Source organism: Taudactylus pleione, unplaced genomic scaffold (genome assembly GCF_031769625.1).
Source record: "Taudactylus pleione unplaced genomic scaffold, aTauple2 ptg000156l, whole genome shotgun sequence".
In the NCBI taxonomy this organism is placed as follows: domain Eukaryota; kingdom Metazoa; phylum Chordata; class Amphibia; order Anura; family Myobatrachidae; genus Taudactylus; species Taudactylus pleione.
In genome coordinates, this window is record NW_028284558.1 from 23,102,783 (window position 1) to 23,119,310 (window position 16,528).

Here is a 16,528-nt window from a genome sequence, read left to right on the forward strand (position 1 = left end):
GAGGGGTCAACATAAAATCGTGCCTGATGCTGGCTGTATCAGGATAAAGCTGTCCCTATCTGGAAGGATAGAGCCCTCAAATCATGACTTTCCCGCCTAAAGTGATACAGGGGACGTGGCTATGGGGCTTCCCTCACTTATACCCCCTGCAAAGCCTGTGGTTCCATAGCATCAGCTGTCATGGAAAAGAGAGGTAATAGTCTGCTCATTTCATTTTTAACAGAGCTGCAGTAAAGGTTAACACTGAACTAAGGGCCTGATTCAGCAAGGTACGCACAGGAGAGAACACACGCACTTGGCTGATGTTTTTGCTCTGCGCATGCGTATGCATCACACTGCGTGTGCGCTAACTTGCCAGTGCAATCGGATTATGGTACAGACTACAGGCAGTGTGTACGCAGACCCTTCCGAAACTGATTGACAGGAAAGGCCGTTTGTGGGTAGTGACTAGGGTCAGACTGGCCCACAGGGGTACAGGGGAAACATCCAGTGCCTGAGGGCCCACTCCCTTCTTTAGGGATCAGTTTCCAGACTGTGTACCTGAATTATACTGCACAGGATTATTGTGTATTTTCTACAATGTATTGCTGTTATTAATCTGGTACACTATCATGCATTCACTAGCAGTATTTACTATATATACCTACCCTCCAACATTACCCATTCCATTAGGTACAAAACACTCTACTCCTGAACTTCCCACCTAATGTATAATTGTAGTCACCTGTGCTGAACTAGGTAATTGATGACACAGGTGTTTCAGGACAGGTGTCTGCAATCATCAATTAAGAGGGAAGTCCAGGAGCAGAGCATTTTGTACCTAATGGAACGGGTCATATTGGAGGGTCTGGATATATATATATATATATATATATATACATACAGTCAGGTGCATAAATATTGAGACATTGACAGAATTTTCATATTTTGGCCTCTATTCACAACCACAATGGCTTTGAAATGAAACAAACAAGATGTGCTTAAACTGCAAACTTTCAGATTTAAAAAGTGGGAGGCACATATAGAAACCATTGTAATTCCTACACTGTTCACCTGATTTGGATGTAATTACCCTCAAATTAAATCTGAAAGTCTGCAGTTAAAGCACATCTTGTTTGTTTCATTTCAAAGCCATTGTGGTGGTGAATAGAATGCACCTGACTGTATATTTTTATTTAAAGGGGCCCAGATTTACTATATATATATATATATATATATATATATATATATATATATATAAATATATATATATATATTTATTTATTTAAAGAGGCCCAGACCCCCTCTGGAGTCTGGCCACACCCCTAAGTATGGGCCCCTATCACTGCATTCCCCCGGTGGGCCCTTCATGCCCCAGTCCGACACTGGTAGTGATGGGGTGTGGTCAGGCAAACGCAAGCGTTATAACGCCGTTATCGGGGCATGCATAATTAAGGCAGTGCGACGGCATGCACAGCCATACCGTAAGCTGTACACAGGAAGCGCCCAAATTCCTGCGCCAGGTCAGGTCAACCACTATTATGCTAATGGATGTGATGGTTCTCGATGCTACCGATGTTTACGGTATCTTGCGTGCTGATCAGGCTGTGAGTAAAGGGAGATGGGCGGCTTAATATGGGGCTGGGCGTCTGCATCTTGTTCTGTGGTCTCCGTACGTATGCATTGAGTAGCATATTCTCGCAGCGGACGGGTGCGTGCATCTGCATCCGTGCGTTCCTTGATGAATCAGGCCCAAAGTATGTTACCTTCACGCTACTTGTCTGAACATTTACATTTTCGCGGTTTAGTGGTGCTTTAAGCCTAGTACAATAAGAGCATATTCGGTCATCTGGACATAAATTAAAGCAAAATAAAGATGAAATAGATTTCCTAATGACCTAGTTATCTTTAGGTAAAACAAATGAATGCATACAGGGTGAGTTCATATCATTTGTACATTATTCTGTATATGAGCGGAGTGAATAGATGTCAACTCATCGAAACATCTCAGCCTCCTACTTCAATTGCAAGTGATCCGAGCAGTCTCTGATAATCGGAATAATTCCCTGCATACAATTTGTCGCAGCAATGTTGTTTTTGTACATTTTAATGTTTAACATTTCTTAAACAGATTATTCTCTCAATTGTTTCAGGGAATATAAAAAAGGCAATATTAGCATTTGTTGAAGTCAGCATGAATGCTTAATAAAATCATCAGAACAAAATGGTGTTTGGTACATCTAAAAAAAATTGCCTTCCCTAATGTTTGAACAGCTGTGAATTAATATTTTCTTCACAAACAAAAATGTGTAAGTATGGTAGACGGTTTTTATTTTTGTAAATGTGAATGGCAAGCTTTAAGGGAGGCTATGATCAGCATTCATTTTATAATAGATTATCACATAGATCAATGCTATAACCAATTTTCTGGTTCAAAACTACCATAGAAACCAGCAGGTAGGACAATGCCTGATCCTAACTCTCAGCAAGGACGCCAGGCTGCAAGACCAATGTACAATTTAGGGCCTGCTTCAGAGGTGGATAGTAATGCAGCCCGTGACTACATCTTCCTACACAGCGTGATTATGACTTTATGCTAATGCTGCGGCTGATACACCTACTGGCTGAGACTCGAATCCGCTGCTTTGCGTAATAAGTCACACCACTGGCACTATCAGACGCACATCGGTTGCACCTTTGGATGTTAGAGAAGCCCTATGGTTATTAAAATGTCCTTTGGAATATAGGGCCTGATTCATAGCTGAACAGTCTGACCAGAGCGCGCGCTCTGAATCAGGGCCCTCCTACCTTTTTTTGGAGCGTCCTCATGGACGCTCGCATAGCTGTGGGTTACCACCCACAGCTATAGCGAGCGTCCATGATGATGGATGCTCGCATAGCTGTGGGTTACCTCCCACAGCTTATGCGAGCGTCCATGATGATGGATGCTCGCATAGCTGTGGGTTACCTCCCACAGCTTATGCGAGCGTCCATGATGATGGTCCCGATGGTCAAGACCATCGCGACCATCGGACTTGCGATGGAGACCCTGCGGTAGGGTCTCGCTGCCGCAAGCCCTGGAGTGATTTTGGCTCTATCAGAGCCAAAATCACTCCCACTGACATCATCCCACTGACCATCGCGACCATCGGGCTTGCGACGGAGACCCTGCGGTAGGGTCTCGCTGCCGCAAGCCCTGGAGTGATTTTGGCTCTATCAGAGCCAAAATCACTCCCACTGACATCACTAGTGATGTCAGTGGGGCCGGCTTGAGATGGTAGGCGTTCCCATGGGAACGCCTACGTCTGGCAGGCACGCCCCCGGCACGCCCACCAAAGGGGGCGTGCTGTCAATCAACATCGACAGCGCGCCCCTTTTGGTGCGAGACCCGGAGCGATGGAGAGCCCGTCGCTCGCCGGGTATCGCGCATGTGCACGACGGAGCTCCCTCCGTCATGCGCAGTGGGGGACCATCGACCCGCTTGCGAGTGTACTGGCACTAACGAGTGGGTCTGAATGACCCCCTAAGATGCCAGTGCCAGTGCAACTGCGAAAAAGATGCAGTTGCTGACAGCCATAGGCATCGGTATAAGGAGGGCAAGCAGGCGGTTCTGCCCCCCCCCCCAAAAAAAATTTCTGCGGTGCCAGTGGAGCGGCGACTGAAGACGGCCAGGGGCTGTGCATTATAGCAATAGGCTGCACAGCCTCTGCATTGCATGGAGGAGGGGGTGGTGTAATATGTGTTTTTTTAGTTAAAAGACCACACATAACACCTCATCCTTTGGGCAATGCAGGGGCTGTGCAGCCTATTGCTATAACGCACAGCCCCTGCTTTCTGCTCCCTGGTGGTCCTGCCCTCCCCTTCCGCGGTGGTGCCCTCCTTCCCCCGTGCTATCAGCCCGCCACCACCCAGCAAATGATAAGTTGTGGGGGCACCAATATTAAATTATATCTTGCCCCCCCATATAAAATCATTCTGATGCCCCTGCTGACTGCGACACATTCACAACTAACAAGCCACTCCCAGGTTACTACCTGGAAGTCACCACTGAAATTGTCTCTCTCTGTCTCCAAATTCGTTCTTTGTTCCCAGGCAGTAACCATCGGGACGTATGCACAGTGCGACTCGGATGCCTGTGCAGACTGAAAACATCAGCCACTTGCAACCGAAGTTGACACTGCATTCACCTCAGAATCAGGCCCTTAGTCACACTTGAAGTGGGCAGGTTGAATGTTATGATCAGCAGGAGATTGCTGCACAGTAACTGGGATTGAATGTTCATGGACTAAAATAAATGGACTGGATGGGTAGGTTGGGAGATTGAACAGACAGGGACTATGATGCAAGGACATGACCCATGACACATGTAGCTACCAAGGGTAACAGTCAGGGCAAGACACTAGCCAAAGTCAAAAGTCTGGAGCGGCCAGTCATACAGCATATGGATAATACTGAAACAGTCTTGTTGGGGACAATACCAGGAGCCAAAGTAAATATAAACAAGACACAAACTCAACAAGGAATATCAAACAAGACTCAGGCAAGATTGGCATAAGGATAAGGAAGGGAAAGAACTTTGCACACTAAACCATTATAGGAGAACCACGTTCCCGGGCTAGCTGTCCTCTTTGGCCTACGGCAGACATCTTTCTCCATTGGGCAGCCCTGAGGTATTTGTTGCCTCCAGGATTTAGATAGCACAAGGAACTTCTGAACTACATATTGGTAAATTGGGTGAGGCAGGATCAGGACAGAAAGACAAGGGGAGGTAGCAATATTTACTGAACAAAGCAGATACAGGGTAAACCATGGCACAACGATTAATAGTAGAATGCAGTAAGCACAGATAAAAAAATAGAGCTAGATATTACAATAAGCCACAATATGATCCATCAATCTCCAGTGTGCTTAGAGACCTCATACTGTATATTCCTGGCAGTTGCTGGGACTTCACTACAGCTAGGATTGTAAAGGTGGACAAGATAGACAACGGGCAAAATATACTAAGCGGCGGGTTCTAAACCCAAAACAGCCATCAAAAAACATTTTAGAATAGAATAGAACAAGACTAGTCAGCGGTTTTGGTGTCATTTAGAAACCCCCATCAAACCACCACTAAACCGCCGGGGTTTAGAACCCGTCGTCAAACCACCACCAAATTGCCGGGGTTTAGAACCCACCACTTAGTAAATTTTATCCAAATAATGGAGAGACAGAGCACAGCACTTACTACAATAGCCATTAGAAACACAGAGGTCCTGGGTTAAATGCCAGGTAGAACCTCATCTTGGACAAGATTTGGCTGTTGGGCTCTTAGACCAAGAGGCTGGATCAGGCCAGATATGACTGGCAGTTGGATAACAATCTGATATCTTTTGATTGATTAGCCAAAGACTATGATATTGCAGTTACATGAAAATCGACAGTGACGACTGATATTTCAGTTGGTCCTGTTACCCAATATTAGAAGTGATTTTTTTAGAGTGTATGGCTGTACTGTATCTAAAGCTGTTCTTCGCTAGCTCATGATATCCTGTGCTAATGTATATGAATAGAATAGCTACTGACTCGGAAAGATGCACAGAGAGAGGCACTGCAAACTCTAAATTAAATTCAATGTTTTAAGAAACAGGTAAAACTGTATGCCATGAATGCTCAGTTGTCACTGACATATTTTGTATCATCTCCTATCACTCTAGTTGAACCCCTGTTGTTTGTTACATTATCCATGAGAAGGAAGGTAGTAAAAAGGCCTAAAGCATTTTCTGAGGTTGTATTATGCTAATCTAGGTGTGAGGCCCCTGACTGTACAGCTATTATGAAAAACAGTTTCATGCATTTATGAAAGATTCATTGGTGTCATTGAGGGATTTTTTATTCTATGATGTTTAAACCATTTTTATGCACAATTGCGCCTATGACAAAGTAAAGCTTGTACTGTTTGATAATATAAATGTGTATTACAAAGCTGAATAATCTACATAAAATAAGTAAAGTGTTTATACCTAACTTAATATGTCCTGCCTTCTCCTTTACTGAGCTGCTAATAGGAAAGAAAGAGGTGATTCTCTAACAGAGCCGACTTATGCTGGATACACACTGGCCGACATATTGAATAGCTGATATATTGTGTGCACGACGGCCAGTGTGTACAGATGATATGTCTGTGAACGACATCGCTCACAGACATATCGCTTCAGCTGTGCAGCACAGCCGATGGCAGATATATCTGCAGACCGCCCGTACGCTTGCTGCAGAGGCCGCGGGGCGGGGGGGACCCACGGCCAGAGGTAGTGATGGTTGTTAAGTGTGTATGAACAACCATCATCTGCTGATATATCTGCAGACCGCAGGTACACTTGCTGCAGAGGCTGCGGGGCGGGGGGTGCGATGCAACACACGACCAGAGGTAGTAATGGTTGTTAAGTGTGTATGAACAACCATCATTTGCTGATATATCTGCACAACAGCCGATCTGCAGATATATTTTTACAGTGTAGAGGCATATGTATCAATTATCGGGTTTTAGACCTGATATTTACAGTTTCTCATTGCCGCTATTTGTGGTTTTATGAAATTGACATCTAAGTCTACTACTTAGCTCTACAATGCAGTTGTACCAGTTATCATTATTACATTTGCTGGCTTCTCCGGGTGTAGTCTCAGCAGGGCCGTATTATTCATAAGGCTGACTATACTGAAGTCTAGGAGGCTGGAGCCCTGCAGGCCTAGAGGCCCCACAGGGAGAAGTTGCAAGGCATACTCACAGTCAGCTGAGGTTTGCTTTGAGACAACAGGGGGGAAGACAGCGGACCAATGGCGCACTAGCGTCAACGTTGTTACACCTCCATGAGAGGACACGTGACCGTCGCCATCACAGTTGCTGTGACCACCACTACCTGATGGAAGTTCTCTCTCCTCCAGACCTCAGCACTCACAGGGACAGGAGATTCCGCAGGACTTGCGGCCGCCCAATAGAGAACCACTGCTGAGTGCAGAGCAAGAATACCCCAGCATAGGGGTGGAGCCAACTGGATTGAAGATCCGGAGTGCACACAGCAGGATGAACGCTGCAGCCTATTGGTAAGTGCCACAACTCACACAAAACAAGGATATGTAAAACCCTGATGACCAGTATATGCTACACTGCAGCCACGTCAGGGGGAGATATAACCACTATTTGGAATAAAGACAGTGGGACATACTAAAGGAGGCAGCTTATCTCACCAACAACCTCTCTGATAACAGTCTTCCTGCATTGGACATTATTGATAATTTATTGATAATATAATGAACATTTTATCAGGATGGTCTGGAGCACTGTGACTCCATTTTTAGCATTCTAAAAAACAGAAACTCACTCTATACTGAATCAAGTTACTCCATTATTGGCATTCTGAGGAATTCAGCTAGGTAATTTAATAATTTTTAGAGGACAAAAGAAGAAAAGGAACTCTCATATTTGCTGGAGGCACTCTTAAAAAAAATATTAAAATATAACTTTTATTATGTATGTTAAATTGATCTTAACAAAAAATGCCACAATCGCTGGTGTGTGGGGAAGCAGAGGGCTAAAACTATGCATTTCCCCGAAATTTTAGCCTGCTATTCTATCTCCCCTTCCTGTATCTTCAGAATTTCTAGACTGAGACCATTGTGTGGCCACCTGCTATTTACCATTTAGAATTCTGCTTTAACCACTTGCCTGGCATGGTCGTAATTTTCTGACCACACCAGGCAGTTCTTTATCTGCTCTGGTTGTCAAATTTCGACCAGTCAGATAAACATGAAGGTGGCTGCAGTAAGAGAATCTTCCCGCAGCTGCTGCTCTCAGAGGGACCTTCCGGTCTATCTACTGGCCAGCACCCTCTCCCCCTGTGTCTGCTGTGCTGCCGATCACTGCTGATCGGTCAGCAAAGCAGGACCCCCCACCCAGCGGCTGCAAAGATTAGTAGCCACTGGTAAAAAGTAAATTAACCTCCCCCTCACGCCCCTGACATACCTGGTGCCTGGATCTGGTCTCAAATTGAACGTCGCGATGGTCACGATGTTTCCTATGTTGGTTCTGATGTTTAAAAAAACAATTATTTTCTTTTACAAATCTAAAACAAATATAAACATATATCTCTCTTTTTTTTTTTACGAAACCATTTTGGATAAGTTCCTCAGCTAATTCATTCATATATAAAAACGATAATTTTGGAGCAGTTTTTAGAAAAAAAATCATCAGTTAAGTGGTTAACATTGAATGCTTTGTCTTAGAACAGGTATTGTAGGCAGACTATATCATGACAGATTAGCTGTATAGAAATACATTGTGGATTAGTTGATTACACATGGGCAGGGGCAGTGATGTCAAAACAACTCAAATGACTGCAGTTCAGCTTTTTGTTTTGTATCAGATAACATCAGGACACAGTACTAAATATGGGGTGTCAGCTGTCTGTAATGGAGTGGGGAGGTTTTTATTTTATTTTATTATAACAGTCCTCCATGGAACATTGTATGTTACTATTATGTATCAAATATTAAAATGTAAAGTTTGGGGTGTAGTGGGTTTTTAATGCACCACTCCTAAGCAGGTTCACATCATAAAAGGTTCTGTATTGCTATTTACTGTAATTAAAAACATTTTTAAATCTGTGCAAACTCCAATACTTTGTAACTCACTTAAATATCCTGTCCCACATTATTAATACATTATTTTCCTAAGTGCCCATTATTGTGGTTGCCATACATTCCGTATGGGACACCATATTTCCCTAATGTCTGATCTCGTCCACATACCAGGTACTCTGACTAAATGTTTGTGCATCCAATCATATATGTTCATGACATATGGACAAACGGGCAACAATATAAAAATAGCAGTATGCCATCACAGTAAAGGAAACCACTGTCACCATTTACTGTACAATCATTTACCCTTACACTTTATAAAATACTGTTACTTTGAGAGCGCTTAAAGTATGTTACCATTATATTACCATTAGATGTTGAAATAAAACTCCCATTCAATAATACACACTAACACTAAAGCGTACCTACTGACTTGACTCCATTTTACAGTGAGACAAAACTCTTCTACTTTTCACACTTATTTTTCAACTTCAATGACCTACAGTTAATTAAGTTGAGTTAAATGAACATCAATTGACAAATGCAGCATAGTTTATTGCCATTGAAGTATTTTGGAGGCATTCGTCATGCCTCTGTAACAAAGTATCACTTCCGAAAAGCTGCTCTGCTTGCGACGTCAGCTTTCGGAAAAGTTATACTTTTCCCAATGCAGCTGAGGTATCCCTCCCTCACTCTCTATTCCCCAGCTGTGTCTCACCTCCTCCACGCGCCACCTCTGGTCTCCGCAGGGCCGCCATCAGGGGGGGACTGCCGGGCCTGGAGTCCCGGGCCAGGACATTCTGAGGGCCTTCCTGCTCCGTCTGTCCACTACTTCCTGTCTGCCAAACTAACATTCACTGACAGGCTCGGCTGGGGGTCCACAGCCGCCCGTGCCCACTGCTATGTCCTCTAACTATCTCCCCAATCGCCCGCTGCTGCTGCCGTGTATATGGCTGGCTGTGGGAGGCAGGTAGAGTGGATGCTCCCAGCCTGCTCTGTGCTGCTAATACAATTGAGCAGCCAGGAGCATCTTCTCTGTCTGCCTCCCACAGGCAGCCATAAACACGGCAGCAGCGGAGGGTGGTTGAAGAGGTAAGGAGGGGATATAGTAGCGGGCACAGGTGGCCGCAACTGCCCGCTGGTAGGAGCAGACCCCAGGGGCCGAGCCTGTCAGTGATTGTAAATTTGGCAGGGGGGAAGTAGTTGGGTGGGCCCCTCATTGTGAGGAGCGAGGAGGGGTGGGGGGTTGCTATGAGGCTCTGTATAATGGGGGCTAGGAGGCCCTGCCTATTTGGTCCATCCAGGGTCCCAAAATTTCTGATTGCGGCCCTGGGTGTCCGATCTGGCCTCTCTCCCACCCACCCGGGTGTCCGGTGCAACCCCACAACCCCCCACCCTGGCGGGTGTCCGATGCCCCCCTACCGCATCCCCGCTCACCTCTTCTGTCAGAGTCTTCGGCCATCAATGAGTGTGGCCACATGTCTGCGGTGCCCCGGAGCTCTCAGCTCCAGGGCTCGGCAGTGCAGACACAGCAGGGAGGGATCTGAATAGATCACTGTGCTGTGGCTGGCAGGTATTTCTTCACAGGCTGCCATGTAAACAGCAGCCTGTGAAGATTTTTGGGGGCTGAACGCCATCTCAGAATGACGTTCAGTAGCACCAATCAAGTTCCAAAAAAAATACTTTTTCGGAACTCGATGAATGGCCCTGACACTTATTTTTTACAAATGTATGTGAAAATGTTAATTTATAGATGCTTTTGTGAAAAATAAGTGATAATGAATAGGCCCCTTAGTCTGATAAGCACCATGGTGATAAGTCCTAAGCATAAAAGGTGTACAGCTTCTCTCTGCACTTGAAAGACCCCTTCACAATCCAGAAGTGGGACATCTAGAAAAACTTTAAAATCTGTAGGGGCGCACTGAGAAAACTAAATGTCACATCAAAAGTCCAAACACACACATCAATAGAACCACACTGGGCAAAGAGTGCCTAAATATGTGCTTCCCTGCCAATGTGCAACTGAAAGGTGCAAGATGTATCTCACTCAGATTACAGAATAAAACCCTGTATTTACCATATTTTCTATCGCTGCAATGTGACTATCTATATCATTCTTGATAAATAAGTCCCTAATCTGCAATGAGGCCATAATTTAGCTTCCCACAGTCTTGGTGGAATATTTGTAATTTACAATCACTGTACAAAAATGTGCCTGGTAAGGATTAACTCTTTTTTGCCTAAATAATTTTTCGTCCTAAAATTACTTTTTTGAAGCTACGGTGAGAACATACTGAAGTATATTGTGAGCTTTGTCCAATAACAGTTTTTTTTTTAATGAAATCTGAATGTTTTAGTGCAGAAATGTTTCAGGCGACTGGACTATGTTCTCTATTTGTTCATTTCCATGGTTACACCAGTGAGTCACCAGACAACCTTGGGCTTCCGTAACTGTACATGAAGAAAGCTGCGTTACCATATTCTCCAGCCACATGAAATAGTGGTGCTTGAAATTCAGCCATTAAATTCCACATTTCCTGAAAGAGAGAACCCACAAGGCTACATGTGCTGGAAGCGTTATCAGAGGCAATTATCAGTTACAGAACTGGAAAATAAAACGTTTCATATTTGTGTCTCCAGCTCTCGTAGATAAAGGAAAGATTCATGATACAATGTGCCTCAGATATACAATGTCCAAAGTCCAACATCATTGTGCGACACTTGAGAAGAGGTGAAGTGATTCGTAGAGAGCTATTGAAATTCTAGGGCTGGGGTTGTCTTCTTGCAGCGACATATGTCTTAATTTTATGTGATGCTAGAACGTTATTTAATGGATGCATCTATATGAAATTACACACACAAAAACAAAACTGCAACTCTGCAGAACAGTTATATAAAGCAGGCTTCCTTTTACAAATGTTGCAACTGTGAGGAACATATTATTACTAGAAATCGTGGGGCAAAGAAAGTTTAATGGGGAATTTTACAACGACTTTATTCTACAATTTTATTACTGCTATTATGAGAATTATTATAATGTATTCTGTAGTGATGCTGTAGGAGTTTAATTAAAAAGGTTTAAGTAGGCAAATTAGAATACAGGGAGGTGTTTGTTCTACAGTAAGTTATCCAATGTGAATGAGAGTAGCTTCAAAATAGGAGGACACCAACCCTCCAGATAACACAATAATTAAAAGTTACTTTGATGCCCTCATCTCATGGCAAATGCAATTAAAGCCTCTGCTGGTTGTTGTTACTAATGGGTTGTCGGATTAAGACCATCCACAAAGTGACAGTAATATTCTGGATGCACAAAATTTGGTGAATAAACAGGATTCGTATTCTGTTAAATGAATTCTCTAATAAATGGTCACATATAACATTAAACTTAACTGACACGTAGATGTATGTTGTAATACAAAACATACATACATGAAGGAAGGAAGGGAGCAGATGTAGAAAAAAGTATTATGTAGGAGAGAGAATGAGATTAGCCTTAAAAAATAGCCTATAAAAAAATGTGGAATATTGTATAATGTAAAAAAAGAATAAAAAAATTAATGTCCAGGGGGTGTCCGTGTACTGGTTCCTCCGGACTTTTAATACCAATGAGACAGAATGACAGTCATTAAAAAATACATACGCTGAATAGTGTTGCAGCTTTGCGGTGTGGTACACACTAATGGTATTACTGGCTTCTTCCTTCAAGTCCATTCTCTGCATAGCTTTGCAGTAGTTGACAGGTGTCTGTGATCTTGCTGGTGGAACCTACCCATCTCAAAAAATAGGACCATATTGGTTCTGTGGCTTGGATGATTATGGTAGACATAGGAAGCTGTAGACATGTACTTTATATTTTGGAATTAAGAGACTTTTCAAAAAAATTGAATTCCCTAAAAGAAGATAGAGAAGACGATTCAGAAATGTACATTCAACAATTCCAAAAATCTACTCAGATTCTAGCCCCAATCTATTCAGTCCCATGTCCGGTCGGTTTTGGCCATAAAACTACTTTTTGTGCTGCAATAATGGGACTATCCTGTCAAAAATGGCAGTGTTGGCAACACTCTTTTCTAGCGCCAGATTATAGCTACTGATAAAAGACACAGCAACCCCTATATTTCTATATTCTTCATGCACATCTTAGCATCATATTACGGGTGCATATAGATTACTGGTATACCAGTGCTGTAACTTATGGCCAGTTACATTTTACCCCTGGGAAATTTAGCAAATCAATACTATGCCAAGTGGCAATGCTATGATCTTCCTTCAACTTCACCCTAATGAGAGGTGGGGGCTGCCACATCAGCTGGGCTATTAAATTGGTACAACAAGTTGGTAAGATAAAATGAGGGGTAATGTAGAAAATAATTTTGGAAACTAATTTTTGAAAGATAGAAAATTGGGGTGGTGGTGGTGGTGGGGTGTGGATCTGATGGGACATGGTATAGAGTTCCATAATTATGGTGAAGCTCAGGAGAAGTCTTTGACTAGCCACTGAGTAGAGGTCCTGATTTGTTCCTATTCCCATCAACCACAATGCTGACAGATCTGCAATTACTTCCCGACTCAGTAATCTGTTCTGGTTGGAAGCAGTGTTTGCTCATCCATTGCTATCTTACATTAGTCATTATCAATGCATTAGTAAACAAATGCATTCTTTAAAAAAAACATTCTGATCACATAATAGAGCTTCTAGAACACTTAGACTTAGCTAACAATTACAGTCACTAATAGGTAATAATGAAACATGACGCTGAGTGTTGGTATATTTATAGGTGTGACTAAAGTACTGAAATAATAATTGTCATTGCTGATAGCCCTCTCTGGGACTGCTAATCCTTTCATTCACACAAGCTAGTATTAACTGTGCAAAATTAAATTCATGGTCTGAATGATCAGGACTTTATAATAAAAGTGAATTATGGGCAAGGTCCCTGGTTTGTATTTTCACAATTCACTTATATAGATTTAATGTGATTTAAGAGACGTATCACCTATTCCTGTTTAGGAGAGAGGAGAGTAAGTAATGCAAGGAATTCCTTTAATTAACTCCAAATTATAAAATAAATATTTTTCCCAGCATGCCAATGTTTTCTGTGACAACAAAAGGTAGTATGCACAACAGATGTGCCTCTAGCGCCAAAATAAGGCAGGCATAGGAATATAAAGTTGCAGTAATATACAAATAACAGAAATTGAACAGCAGATAAAACCTTATATTACAAGTGCACTAATGTACTAGAGAAAAAGAATACGTGCTACAAAAACTGTGTTTCACTACCTACTACTTAGCTGTCCATAGTAAAGGAGCTGTCAGAAATTGCCACACAGGGACTACTTACTCCATCCGGCAGGGGCATCCCGCATGCCCCCAACTGCCACTTCTTCCCTGCTGTTCAGTATAGCAGATCTCCTCCTGGGACTTCCTCTCGCGGTTGCTGTCCACCTGCATACTTTATGGGTGGGCGTGTGGCATCTATTCACTTTTGATTTGAATTAGAATGTCTGTTTACCCCCCCCATCCTCTTCTGCCCTGACCAGTGTCCAATGACAGAGTATTAGGTTTTCCCTAGCTCCAGCAACTGCTATTAATGTATCTGTCTTAAGGTGGGTACACACCTGACAGATATATCTGCAGTTGATGGTCGTTCATACACACTGAAAGTCCATCATCTGCTTGTGCCCTCGGGTCCCGGCGGCGGCCAGGGGGGAAGGACTCGGGGTGGCGGGACTAGGCCCGCCCCCCTCCTCACGGCTGCCGCTGTGTGTACGGGCGGTCTGCAACTGCAGACATATCTGTCCATCGGCTGTGCAGCACAGCCAATGCAATATGTCGGTGAACACCGACGTTCACCAACATATCGCGGGTACACACTGGCCAACGGGCAGCAGATATGTGGTTCCCCAGATTCTGGGTACCTATCTGTGTTGGAGCGCCCATGTAAATATATATATATATATATATATACACATTTATTGTAAAGTATTTTATGTTATGTAAATGTCCGTTAACAGTGAACTATTACTCCCCCTGTGTGTTACCCCTACCAGTGGCGTAAGTTCATCCCAGATGCCCGGAGGCAAGTTATAATTTGGTGTCCCCGTCACAGCCGCTGACACTGTAACGTAGCATTTTGCATGCAGATACACTCGCTAGGGAGGAGTGAGACAGAGAGTTGTGGGTGAGGGAGGCACCGGACGTGTCACACTGACAAAAGAAGCTGCTGAGGAGCAGCAACACCAATTAGGAGGGACAGGCTATAGATAGACGGAGGCGGCAGCTGATGGTCTAACACGGAGCTCTCCATTAGGTGTATAATGTATGGTGGCTTCTCAGGTGCCGGGAAGGGGTGCTATGTATTGGGCGGCCATGACGGTACACTCCAGGTACATAGTTACAGCCCTAAGTGGGGTGAATATATTTTGGGCAATGGAGGAGGTGCACCTTCAGAGCTGGAGCCTGGCGGCAGGTGCCTCCATTGTCTCCCATAGTTCTGCCCCTGACCCCTACAATTACCAGCAGCCTCTGGAGCTTCTAAAGGGGTCAGGAGCAGGTCACATGACCAGTGCATCGCATGTGACAGTTGTAAGCCAGTAGCAGTTGGTCAGGGCAGAACTGAGGTAACTGTCTAGAAGGGAAGAGCTATGAGGAGGCGCTGAGGACGGACACTCTGGAGAGCTGAGAGGAGGGTGTGAGGGATCTGTCCTACACACCTCTAGGACTAGCCAGTCCTTTTGTGCAGTGATTGAGGCAGACTCGGCAAAAAGTGACTTCCCCATGTCCTCACTGCAGGGAACAGATGTGCTCCTACCCTGTGAGGGGATTGAAGCAACATATTCAGGTTGTCACTGAGGTGCAGCCTAAAGGGACTCATTGTGGAGCAGTGTATGTGCTGAGGACAGCAGACAGAGGTATCCCTTGCTTATCATAGCCTCACACACAGCCTGCGCCTCACTATACCCAAGTAAGAAGTATTTGTCTCTAATGAACTCAAAGAGAGAATCTATTTAAAAGCTTCAATATTAAACTCGCACATTAGTAGCAATTACCCAGAAAGAGATAGCCGTAATAGACTGTAAGCCTAGTTGCCAAGCTACTATAAAGTGGGCGAAAAGGAGAAAGGAAAAGACTGATATACTTATATAGATATCTGTATAGTTAATGCTATTCTTAATGCAACTATACTAAAGGTACTGTAACTCAGAGAAACATAACAAAGACTTAGTTTAAATCTCCTGAGGTCCCAATAGCCCCTTTACATCCTTGTACATAGTATTCCAGAAAACCTTAACTGACCGTGGACCTTTAAGCAGAGTTTTACAGATGCAGCAACAATTAAAGGGGAAACATCTCAAACAGATTTTAGACTAGAAACTATTGCCGCCAAACGCTTGGATGCATTATGACAAATTCTGGGGCTTTTAGGTAACCTATGAAAAGTGCACCAACGATGGCCTGTCCTATTTATTGAAACAGGGAATAGGGAGAATTGAGTTGGACTCAATAAACCTTTTATAATGTCAGAGAATATATTCTTATGCAAAATAAGATACAATACAGTAGTTAGAACTGAAAGTTTACTCTAATTTATAAAAGCAGGTTAAAATATGTATATAGGTAAATATCTGTAATAGGTGCAGAGGTATATTGTGAATATGTATTACTATTAATGTTTATAACCTAAGTTGACATATTAGAGAAAACTGTTCTGTGAACAATTGTTTCAGCCGTGACTTGCCTGAGTGACTCTTTTCCAGTTAAATAAAACAAACTTTTCCTATAACACTTGTTTGATTGTGGTTGGGAAAGAATCATCCTCACCTCTCTGTTGAAGTATCTAAACAAAGTAAGGAAGTCTATTTGAAGGGCTAAAGAGAAGATCCCACCTCAGTCCAGAAAAGTATGTGTGTACTAGAATGTTAC